The sequence below is a fragment of the Aptenodytes patagonicus genome, chromosome 3 (genome assembly GCF_965638725.1).
Source record: "Aptenodytes patagonicus chromosome 3, bAptPat1.pri.cur, whole genome shotgun sequence".
In the NCBI taxonomy this organism is placed as follows: domain Eukaryota; kingdom Metazoa; phylum Chordata; class Aves; order Sphenisciformes; family Spheniscidae; genus Aptenodytes; species Aptenodytes patagonicus.
In genome coordinates this window covers 75,682,985-75,695,712 of record NC_134951.1, presented here as the reverse complement: position 1 = coordinate 75,695,712, position 12,728 = coordinate 75,682,985, and the positions used below count along the sequence as shown (strand labels likewise).

The window sequence follows — 12,728 nt, the reverse complement described above, 5'->3', positions numbered from 1 at the left end:
ATAACATTTCTAGCCAACATGCATGAGATGGTAACTTGGGTCTTTAAACTGTGCACTCGTGTTTTAAAAGTGCACTGTTGTGAATATTTCATTTCTGTATAGTCAGATACTAATACAAGACTGAAAACTCCACTGAGTTCATTAATTTTGTACCTGGAATAACTCTTCACCAATTTAACCAATTTAATTTTCTTCTGACAAAATAGTCCCCATTCCGCAGAATTATAATTTCACGGAATTATTTATAAACCATGGAAACGGATTATGCTCTGTGTCCTGGGAGTGCAGTCCCTTCTGGCAGCTATTTAAAAGTACGCAGCAAGACTCTAGAGACATTTATAGCATGGAATGTGAAGAAAATTGAATTTGGATGAAACTTCTGAGGAATTTTTGGAAGGATGCAAATGAGTGGTGCCAGTTAGCATTTAGCCAGGACACAGAGGTTAAAGATGGACTGCAGATGGTTATTGCCCAGGCTGTAAATTTAATTTGGAAATTATATTCAGGAACCATGCCATCTGTGCCACTAGGTTGGACTCCTCACATTTAGATAAAAAAATTTCTGTAGAAGTGTGAATTTTCTGCAAATCTTTGCAAGAGTTGCGTAACTTCCCAGCATTTTGTTTACGTGGTAATGTCAGTGCATGTCCTTTGAACGTATGGCTTCAGGCACAGGTAGACAGTGTAGTAAGACATGATAAAATTGGGGGGGGCTGTTTTGGTTTTTTTTTTATAAAATAAAATATTTTGAGCAATGGGAAATTCACTTGATATATAACTTAACTATGGGCATGATTTTGTTACTTGAAAACAAGAAGAGTTAAACAAAATTACGATCTTCCGTGTTCTCTATGTTGATTCCATGAAAGTTCCATTTCTAATGTATAATCTTTAAAGAATAAAACTCATTAGACTAGGACTTCAGATCTTTGGTAAATGATCTCTTCTCTCTGCTGAAATGCAAGATCAAACCAGTAGCCACACCTGAGGGTCAAAGGGATGTTTCTTGATTAAACTGATTTTTCAGAGATGGTACGCAACATCAGGTACATGAGAAAGAGGAACATCGTTACCTCTTGCTCTCCCCAAAATCCCATTTTTTATACATATGGTAGGTACATCCTTGCCACATAGGTAACATATTTCTTCTCTAGTGTATCCATGAGATGAAATTGCTCTACATTTTTCTTCCACTACAAATTTGTGAAAATATATAAAAATTATATAAGATGTATAAAATTATTTGCAGCTTCCTTTTTGGCTGTTCCTTGCAAACCTGAAAAACGTATTTTTTGTTTTATTGAGAGGACACTTGGTTTAGCAAGTAGCTGTATAGTAGTGAAAAGGCTGATGAATCTTTTAAATGAGACATCATTGAAGTGCAGCAACATTGCTTACTTTTGGTTTAGCATTTCCTAGTGTTTTCTGATAAATTAAACATTTTTGAGAGTTTTGTCTCTAGTTTCAAAATTTATTGGCGGTGTTACACCTAATAGTGAAGTAGCATGTTGAGTATTTTCTCTGTTCTGTAATTCTAGGGTGATTTTTTTTTAACTGAATTTCATTAGGAACTGGAGCGTCAGGTAGTGATTTTGCAGAAATTTCAAGAATGTGATTTAAATACACATTCTAAATATTACAGTATTGCAAAAGTGTTTTAGTTTTGCTTGATTTTTTTGAAACTATTCCTTTATAGACCATCTCCAGTGGATAGCTGAACTCAAATTGTCTGTGGACTGTGGTTCTTCCCATTTGCCCCAGCTTTTCTGCCAGCTCAACGTAAAAGCTGTGCGATACCCCAGAAACTAAAAGAATGAGGGTCAAAGTATCAACGTGGTGTCTTCTGGCTGACAGCTGAAGACCTTAGACAGCCACTCGCCGTGAACAGCCAGTGCAGTGGGGAGTGGGACAGATGTGCAGGGACGGGTAGGAGATAACTGACTCCTGACTGCAGGCTTAGGGCAACTTCAGATCCGTGAAAGGCTCAAAGATCAGCTTGAAGATTGAAGAACCCTACTTTGGTGAAACCCCTTGCTCTTTCCCAAGGAAAGGGATGAGGCTTTCTACATGCCATTGTAGCAGAGCCGTTACTGGAAATCATGAATTTTTGCAGGGGCAGCCATCCTGGGCATTAGTCCAGTGACCAAACTCGCTTCTCGTTTGGCATTTTATACCTTTGAAACCAAGCTTTTGTTTGCAGGAAGGGATAAAGAACGCTTTATTCTCCTCCCTCCTGCATGTATCGAGCCAGCAGACGCACAGGAGATAGAAGGCATGTTATCTTTGCTAGTCTTTTGGTAAGCTCGAAAGTCACTGTTGGGGCAAAAGGAGTCTCTTCCACTCACCTTGCACTTCTCTGGTTGAGTGCTTTCAAGATCTGTAGGGATTGCGTTAAGCCATTTAGAGCATATGACCAAGGTACTAGAGAAGCAGAGAAAGTGTAAGCAGAGTCGTGCAAAACGGGAGTCTGCTTTGCTTTCGCTTATTGGTGCTTCTCAGCTTCCCAAACAGTAGTAAGAAAAATAAACTTGGATTTTTGTTTAACATCACTGATGTGAATAGCAGCAATGACAAATCACTTGGACTTCCCCCCTTTGCACCCTGCACCTGCTTATAAACCTGTCAGCACTTAAAGCGCTCTGATTATTCAGAAAAGCATCATGGCATTTACTTATGATTGTTTCCAACTGAAGAAAAAGGGACTATATCTTCTTTCCAGAAAAAATCTCCAGTGGAAGTGAGCTAAGCCCTCAGCGGTGAATTTGAGCACACACATGTTTCTGAGGCACCATTAGTTTTGCTGAACAAAGTTCTAAAAACTTGAAAATCTCATCCTGACCTAAATGCTTGCCAGGGACATTTTCCCCTTGTTTTTGAACAGTGTTTTAAGAGTGCCTGCTGGTTCAGCTGAGTAAATGAATCCTCATTTACTCTCCTATGTCTTCATCTTTTAGTTCAGTATTATCTTTTCTCAATCCAAAGTAGTGCAAGGAGGCAGACAAAAAGGCAAATCTTAAAAGGACGCATTAAAGCAAATCTTATGTGAATTTTTACAGACATAAATCTAATTAATTGCAGCTTCAAATGGAAGATGAACAACTGTTTCTTGCTGCTCTTTGATGTGGGTGAATTTCTACATAGCACTTATCACATGAAAAGCTTTTATTCCCAGTGGTTTGCAGCTTCTGTTCCCAGTCTCTCCCATGCAGCTAGGGCTAGCTTTAGGAGACAACCCAGTGCCTTGGGAGGGTGGCTACTCCATCCAGTCCATTTTGGGACGGTTTCTTTTGGGGAAGGTGATGCTGTTTATTGAATTCTCCTTTACTTGTGATTCCTGGGTGAGGCTTTTCCTTGTGGCTCCGTGGTCATTGTCCTTCTCGTTTCATCATAAATGCTCAGCTGACCTCTCCATACCTGGCTTGCTTCTAATACCCTACTTGGAAATGTTCTTATACGCAGAGGTAAACATTTAGGTGCTTTTTGGTTTCATACTGGCTGTTGCTACTGGGGCTAGCCCAGCATGGGATTTTCTTGGTCTTGGTTGGAGAAAGACTATTTCTCAGAAGTCTTCCATGAAAGCATCTGGGCTGCATTTGAAGGCATTGAGTTACGCCGCCTCTGCCACTTCCTTGGGCACTTGGTTCCAGTTGTCTGTCAGCTTTATTGTCAAATTGTTGTGGCTAATTTCTAATGTGAATTTCTCTGGCTTTTGCTCCTTATTGACTGAAGTGCTTTTTTTTTTTTCTTTTTGTTCTCTGGTGTATCTCCCCGTGCATCTATCTGCCGCTGCCGTCTCCAAACACCTTTCGCTCTTCCTTTTGATCACAGGTACTCTCAAACCTCTTGCCGGCGGGTGTTTTCCTCATCCATTTAATAAGTCTGTGACTCTTCTCAGAAATTTCTCCACTAGTTCCATAGTCTTTACTAAGTGTAAGCATCAAAACTGTACTCTGGACCTGTATCAGCTTCACTAATGCTGTATATGGTAGAAAAAAAACCTCTTTGCAATTGCCATGCTTATACCTTCTAAAGCTACAGTTGCACAAGAGCAATCTGGGCTTTCAGGGTGAGTTGTTTTTCCAGTGTTTTTCCTAGATCCTTTCCTAGTCACTGTTTACCAGGCTGCCATTTCCCATTCTGTAGAAATGGCCTTCATTCCTTATTCTTAGATGTGTTAATGAAGGGGGAAAAAATGAACGACATGAAGCATGCAAAATTACTAGCTGCTGTCCTACTGCAGTGGATGTTGTGAAATAGAAAATTCTTTGAATAAAAAAAAAAAAAGAAAAAAACAAATTCTTCCTCAATATTTACGTGTACTCAGAATGCTGAGATTCATTGGCCTATGTTAAAAAAAAAACACAAGAAGAAACAAAGAACTTTTTTTCTCATGTGCCCAAGGAGCTCTAGAAGTTGTCAGTCATAACCTGTGCTGTGGTCTGCAGTGCACGGGGCAAAGGCACCCACCTCCACTTGTGCGGAACTCAGGAATTCAGGAGGTTTGCCTCCACGCAGGGATGTGTGACCAAAAAGGGCATGTTGCAGGACGTGCAGGATGACAGCTATAGTTTATCTTTGTCATATTCCAATTCCTTTTCAAAGTCAATGCTGCATGTATTTAAAAAGAATCGTGGGAGCCATTAAATTAGTAAAAATAATGATAATTTTTTTTTTAATCTCTTTCTGAATTGAAGTTTATATACTAATGTTGCTGGGAAAAGCATCCGAAACGTTAATCAGAAGCAAATATTAAAGAATGTCTGTACTCTAAGCAGGTAAAGCTTTATATGCTGATACATTTGCTGAGATTGCAGGTGTTCTTGGTAGATCCAAGCAGAACAGTAAATAACCTGCAGAGAGACAAAAAGCTATTTCAGGATAGCTGCAGGTTGTTCGCTGTGCCTTATCATAAACGCCGCTTGTCATCTATTTATTTAGCCTGAGAAAAAATGAAGCAGGAAGAAGCTTCAAGTTTGTGGAAACACTTGACCTCTTAGTAATCTTCTGCTGAATTAACTAACAGTCTTTGGGCAGCTACTCAAGATGCTCAGCATGTGCTCCAAGTGTCACAGATTTCAGAGAAGCAGAAAGAACGTTTGCAGGAACGCACAGGGGGTGGTGAGGCCATGGCTTTGGGTCAGGATGAGTCAGGGATGGGGAGAATTGCGCAACTTCCATTTTGGCCATGGGAAGGCAGCTTTCCTCTCTCCAACACTGAACCGTTATCTTCGGAGCATGCACTTACGGACCCCGGTTTGGGCAGAGTGGGAAGCTTGGCCGCTCCCTCCTGTCTCAGGGTAAAGGAAAGTTACAGGGTATGTGTAAAAACCTAAAGACGTGCCTCTGTCAGTGACTGGTAAGTGACTTTTGCTTGTTTAAAGGCTGGCTGATTAGGTCAGGGTAAAGTCATAGGAGGGAGAAACATTAAAAAGACCACCCAGAGAGAGAAACAGGCTTTTTCATGTCTCACTGGAGCCGTGAATTCTTTACTTTCTGCAGTAGTTATAGGCCACTGGGGAATGATCTCCTTTAAAATTTCCTATGATGTGGTAAGGAGATACAGAGATAAAGTGTGGACTCAGTTTAATCTTACATTTTAATTAGCCCTTATAATTCAGTTCAGTATATCTTATTTGTTCGAAGCCAGGATGAATTATCGCCCAGCATTAGTATGTGAGGAGTCATCCTTTCTGCGCTGTCGGGCTGCTGCCCTCTTCTTCCTTTCAGCTGCAGTTTAATATCTGCGGCGTGTATTTAGCATCTGTGTGCATGTGCTTGAGAGGAGGGGACAACACTTTCCTTTTAGCATAATTTTCTAAGGAAATAAGACTCATACAGCAGTTCCAGCTGTTCTGCGTGTCTTTCCAGTTTCCCCCCACGCCTAATTCCTAAATAATTTCTGAACCTGTTGGCCAGTTTCAAACCAAATTTGAAAGGCCAGTAGAGGACTCAGAGGCAACCACACTGCTGCAGGTACATCTGCTGAAGGGAAAGCCAAGCAAAACAGAGCTACTGGACCTTCTGCTGGGCTACAGCCAGCAGCCCCCTCCCTGTGCCCTGCTTGGATACCAGCCCCAGCTCTGCCGTGTCCCTCTTGCTTGGTGCATGAGGGGTGTGGGGGGACAGGTTTTGGGGAGGAGAGAAAGATCTTTTGGGTCTTCTGCTTGGAAGGTACTTGCCTTTAGTCCCTGGAATCAACGTAAGAAATAGTTCTGGTTTTCTGTTATTCATTAGCAGAGTTAATGTGTAAAGTTCTTGTTTTTCTTGAAAAAGTCATTTTTGGTGGACAGTCTGTATCAGCATTACTGATTTTTTTTTTTTACATTACTTTTTTAAACAGACACAGTGGCCGACACTAATAAAAATGAGTAAATCAGGCTGCTATAGCGGCTGACAGTGTCACATACAGCAGTGCTGATCAGTTTGGACACTTTCCTTCAACTCTGACCTGAATTCTGAATTACGGGTAGCAGTAAATCACATGCTATGTGAAGGCAGAGACAGACAAAGAGAGATTCAGTCTGGATAAGCCCAAAACTAAACTTAGTTTCTGAATATTGTACAGGGTTTTTTGTTATTATCAGTTTTGTGGTTTTTCTCATGTAGAAGCAGCTCTAAAAATTACAGTTTTAACACAGCACTTTGAAATTACAGCACTCCCTGTTCTTGGTCTCTGTAAAATGTGTCCGTATCCAACAAACAAAAAGGAGGTAAATCTTGAAGAACTAACTTGACTCTATGTCATGCGAATAAGCTGCATGTTCGAAAGCAGGAGCGCACTCTGTGCTGACAGCGTGGTGTTTGAAAGCCTTGCATGTTAGCTTGTTGATAGTTTGTAAGGGTTGGATGATGCATTTACAATTTTTTATGGCAAATAAATATCTTGCTTTGCCGTGACTTAACCTATGTATGTGTCTTTCGTCCATTGATTTGGAAATAGAATTTCACTTTTAAATATTTTTTTATAGACTGGAAAGTAAAACCAGGGTGGTCTGTGATGCTGTTTTCATTGACTTAAAACAAAGTCATGGGATATTTGTCACAACACTAAGATATATCAATAACTTGAGGATTCTTGCTTCTCCCTTTCTCTGGAACAAATAATACCACACAGAGCGTAGATATTTTGCAGAACATGCCTATTATGTGTTTTAATTGTGCTCCACTAGCTTTTGAAAACAGTGTGCTGGGCAAATGTGTGGAGCTGGCATAACAAGATGCTGAATGTCCCTGACCCTTTGAATGCAAACTCAAGTATACTTGCATGAACGGCAGTAGTTCAGTCAGTTCGTACTGATCCTGTACAGCTCAGCTGTGGGAGGGATTGGGCTCTTTGAAAGCCTTCTTGAAACAATGATTGCAGCCTAAGATTATCTACTAAAGTAGTTTCATGTTGTGGATTTTTTCTCCTTTAAAAAAAAAAAAAACGTACACACCTAGGAAATGTCATTAAAAAATATGGTAACAAAAAAATTATTACCCTCTGGGTAAGCTCTTAAAAGGAGGGAAATGTCAGCTAAACTTACGTGCACGGCCTTAACACTGTGTCTTTATGTGTGTTCATTATAATCTATACTTCTTGCTAACACATCATGAAACACTTTCTACCGTCATGTGAGGTCTGCCTTGTAAAGTACACATTTCATGAATGGCCACATGGTGCTGTAATCCCTCCTACATCTTTTTTCCTTCTTTATACTACATTTTTTTTAATGATGTGAGTGTGTAATGATATTTTTAACTGTGACTTGATGGAAGGCTAAGCACAAATCTAATGTGCAGTTTGACCTTTGTACGGTCTAAGGGCTTTTTTCGGGTTTATTTTTTTAAAAAAAACAGTGCTCTATGGTAAGTTTTTCCACAGATTTTAAGATTATCTGATTTAAAATTTATTTACCTAGATTTTCTGTGTTCTTCGCATAATAGACCTTTTAGCTTTCATTCAGCTAGTAATAGAATATTCTCAGAATGGAGATGGTTGCTTGCAATTTAGTTACTGAAGGTGGGATCCAGCATAACACCTAAATTATCTTTTTTTATTGTTTATTTATTTATTTATTTTATTTACTGTTTGGTTTCCATGCTCACATTCACACTGTAGCTTATATTACCAGTTCAGGAGTAACTTAATTTAAGAAAGATGTTTATTACTCCAAAAGAGTCCAAAAGAGAATAAAGAGAATGATCAGAAATAGAAAAAATTGACCTGTGAGGAGAGATTGAAAGGGCAGAGAAAGAAAAAAATAATAGAGAAGACTGGGAAAGAGGGGACTGTAATAACACTTTCAAATTTTATATTAAAAAGGTTCTGCAGAGATAAAGGGACTATACAGTTCTTTATGAGTAATGGTAATAGCAGAAGTGGTGGTCTTGAATTGCATCCACAGAGTTCTAGATCAGACATTTAGGAAAAGGCTTGAACAACAAGGACAGCGAAGCAACAGAATAGATTGTACTTGAGGATTTTGGAGCTGGTAGTGGCAATTACATAGCTGATTCTGTCTTCAGGCAAAAAGATGGATTGTGCAGTCCCAAGTTATTTCTAGTCTTTCTCACCCTTGTGTAATGCACGATACAGACTATTTAGGTTTGAACCTAAAACCTTCATCTTTCAGGAAGGAAATTTAAGTCTTTATTCAAAATCACCAGTAATAGGGAATCTGCTGCCCTTGGTAAATCCTTCCAATACTTCCAATACTTCCAATACAGTTCTTTCGGATTGTAAATTGTGAGTTATTTTTCCTCTGAATTTTTCTGAGAAATTCAATTGTCTCCTTTTCCTTGGATCTCAGAGTACATTTGCCCGCTATGTAAAGACTCCTTTTATCAAATTTTTCCCCTATGTAAGCTTAATGTGTAATTTCTTACAAGCCGTGGTGCAGTCATCTCTCAGCCTTCTCTGTATTTTTTTTTCCTTCTCATTTCTTTTTTCAAGCTGAAGGTTTTCAGTTTCTTGACATTTTTCCATTGCAAGGCTTTTTTTTTCATCCTTCTTGTGACTCTGCAGTGAACTTTGTGCATGCTTTGCTTAAAATGGACTCTGTTAGTGGTCATATCAGTGCTGTGCCAGGTTTTTGCTCCTCTCTGCTCCTGCTTCTCAGAAAAAAGGAAACTAGGATTATTCTGGCCTGTAAGGTCTCACATGCTGCTGATGATCTGTGGAGGCATGCAAGTCTTTGCCAGAACTGCTTCTTCCCTGCGAGTGTCCTCTGCTTCTGCTTCTAGATGCTTTGGGTTTTATTTGCCGTACTACAGTGCGTGATGTTTGCTTATGTCGTTTGCCCTGTGGCTCAAGTGGCTCTTGATCAGCAAACCGCTCCATTCATTGTTCTCTCCTTTTGCAACTTTGTTATCTGAAAATGTTATCAGTAGTTTTGCAGTTATCTTCTGAATCACAGATTAACATGTTAAACTGCGTAGATTCAAAGCCTCAAGCATGATGATATCCACAGCTCCCTGTTTGATGGTAATTACATAGAATTTCACATCTGGGACAGGGCAGCCATGTTTTCAATTTCAGTTACATTGATTTTTGTAGTCTATACATTGTATACGCGATATATACCACCAAGTTACAGTGATTTTTTTTTTATTATATCCAATTTACTGTATTTCCATTTCCATATAGACATTCCTAGCATTATCTTGAGTAGCTCTCTGCGACTCAGCCTTTTCCACAGGACAGCTGGAATTGCCCATGGCACTCTTGATAAATGTATTCATATGAGAAGTTGAATATGCAATGCCGAGTGCATTGCAACATCCTTTGCGTTATAACCTTCCCAAGAAGTCAAGCCCCAAGATTTTATGTGAACATAACTATCTCAGCCAAATCTGTGGTCTCATCCAATTTTGAAGATGTATCTTTTCTACACACCGTGTTTGTTGATTTAATACTTTCCAAAGAGCTGTATCAGCTGTTCTACTATTTGCTGGGAATTTATTGTAATAATTTGTAATTCGTTTTTCTGTTCCTCTATATAACGTGCAACATTTGCATCTCTGAATTATAATGAAATGTTAATCAGAGGTCCGGAGAGATCCTGAGCCAGACCTTTGGAAAGTTTTGAATACAAGGTATCTGGAATTAAGTGATTTAAAATAATGCAGAGTTTGAGTATAGCTGCTGTTAGTGTTTTGTGGAGAATTAGTGTTTTCTCTCTTGTTTCCAGCTGTAACTTTGCATTACGTGAATGAAAACCCAATTAGTATTTCCTTCTCAAGTGTTGCCTTTACTTGAGTTGGGGATGCTATACAGACCCAGGCAGGATTTGTATCAGTGTTGGTGCTGTTCATTATGAGTTTATATATTAAACCACTTTGATATCTTCAGCATAATGAAAGGCATAGGAAAAAAACCCTCATTGTTCAGCAAGAGTGAATGTAAAGGACTGACAGAAATACAACATAAAATATTCTGGGAGATATGCACGATAGCGAAATAGAGAAATATAAAGCTTTATAGTGTAATCTTTTAGCCATTCACTGGTCTGAGGCAGTTTACTGAGCAATTCTCAGAGGACTCAGTTGTGTTTTTTACAATGACATTACCCTGACACATCACTTCAGAAGCTGAAATTTCTACTATTGAAATCACAGCTCCAGAAAGGGTAATTAATGAGCGGAGTGTTGTCAGTTTACACTATTTTACTGTTAACCTTGAACCCCTCGGCGTTTTGGATTCCTACACACACCTCAAGAAAAGCTTGAAAACAAGGCCACAGTGTAGGGTGGAGGCACAAAAGCTGGAAGTGAGGCACTACAGACAAAAGCAAGAAGATAAACTCCTTAATTTTGGAGGCTGGCAATACCATGTAGTCCCAGGCAGGCAGAACCTCAGCCCGCTCATCTGGGAATCTTTGCAGAAAATGTAGCAGCTCGTCCTTGAGGAGGGTCCTTGGAGCATCCCAGAAGTGCCTGCTGCCTTGTGTGCAGAATAGGGTTGCTTTGCCGCAAGTGCATGCTAATACAAGATGTTATAATAACTTCTCATTTCAAGATACCTTTTTCAGAAGATAGATTTTGATGTAACTGCATCTTATTTAAGTCCTAAAAAGGTGAAAGTTGTACGTTAGTGCTTTTACGTGATCTCCCTGTGAAGCTGTGCTGCAGAGCAGGTAATGGAGCCGTAACATAATTGGTGTGTAAAGCTTGCTGGGCAATTGTGCTCTCATCGTGTGATTCTCAGTTGTATGAAGCTGTAAAAGGAAATTGTGCTTCCTTTCTAAAAAGGACACAATATGCCTGTCCCTATTAATATAAGGTGACTGTCAGTTCTTATTTGCTTCCGTTACATTGAACTTCTAGCAACCAACTCATTTGTTTAAGGGGAGACGTTTTACATTAAAGTAAAAGAGGCAGCCAAAGTTCTTATAGAGAATAGGTTGGGAGTCGTCTTTTCCTTGAGGAATGTGGTTTGCCTGCAGGGATGAAGCCTGCTTCTGCTTGTGCAAAGAGTTTTGTGCTGAATGGAAATGCGGCAAGCCTCCTGAATTGACATGACGGGACTACCTTTATACCGAACCTTTCTTAAAAATAATTGAAATGAAAACTAATAGGAGCTGAGAGATCCTGCATTTTACAGCCAAGCAAATCACTTGGGTTGAATTTTTTTTCCTTTTCTTTTTTTTAATTCATAAGGGGTTTGTAAATGGTTTTGAACAAAGATTTTGCCCATGTAAATAATAAAATTGGAATTCATAAGAGACATTCTTCTAAGGGGCAGACTTGCAACATCTGGCATACTTCTCAGGCCTTTTTTTTCCCTTTTATTAAAAAAGGGATGGGGGAATATATCATTAATGAACCTAAGTATCATTGATTGAAGCCTGCAACTATGCTATCCCCGTTTTGATGGGGAATCAAAAAATATACCTGTCACAACAGAGCAGTTAAAACTAATGGGATTTAATAATATATACTAAATAAATCAGGAGAACTTAAGTACAGGAAAAGCACTGCAGAGGATCAGTGTATATATTTTCAGTGCTCTGCTGGAGTGGTGGTGTCGTGGCCCACTCTACTCAGTTGCAGCGATGTTCTGCTGGGCATGAGAATGATCAGGTACCTTTATCATGCAGGATCCAATCTTGATCGCACTCAAAAGAAGGTAAGCCTTCTGCTCAGGCCTAGAAAAATATGATTGTGTCCCTCTTTGAATCCTTCACAATAGGTATCTGAGTATAAATAAGGTGACATGATGTGTAGTGAGAGCACAATAAGTTATTGTTTGCAAGAGCATTTTCATGTGGGTGGTGTTAATTTGAAAACTTTCACTCTGGAGAGCTAAGTAATATTTAATATGTTGTGATTGATAGGTACCTAAAAATATGCAGAACATACTTGAACAAATGAAGCATTGATTTCCCTTTTTTTTTTTCCTCTAAATAGCTTAAGGTTATTGATTTTTAACCAGTAGGAATTTTTATGCCATGCGAGTGCTTCTTAGCTTCCATAAAAAAGTCTCAGTACAGTCCACAGAAACAAATGGTCGGAATTTGAAGTATTATAAACTACGTTTAAAAAAAAAATGCAGATTTGAATAAGAGCCAGAACAGGCTTAATTTTTCTAAAAATTCCCTACTTGTTGCCTGGTGGAGCAACTGCAGCTGGGTGTAGACCAGGCTGGTTACAGTGTGTAGGAAATCAAATCAGAAATTTGAGCTGTCCTGTGTTTTGGAGGGGGCACAGTCTCCATTTCAGAAATGAGAAGTTCCTCTGTAGCTCTT

At 39.3% G+C, this 12,728-nt stretch overlaps 1 protein-coding gene across 1 annotated transcript in view; it reads left to right on the top strand.

Moving 5' to 3' along the window:
- The window catches only part of UST (uronyl 2-sulfotransferase), a 172,180-nt gene that overhangs the window by 93,534 nt on the left and 65,918 nt on the right, over positions 1–12,728 (top strand). The gene's annotated exons all lie outside the window — the stretch shown is intronic.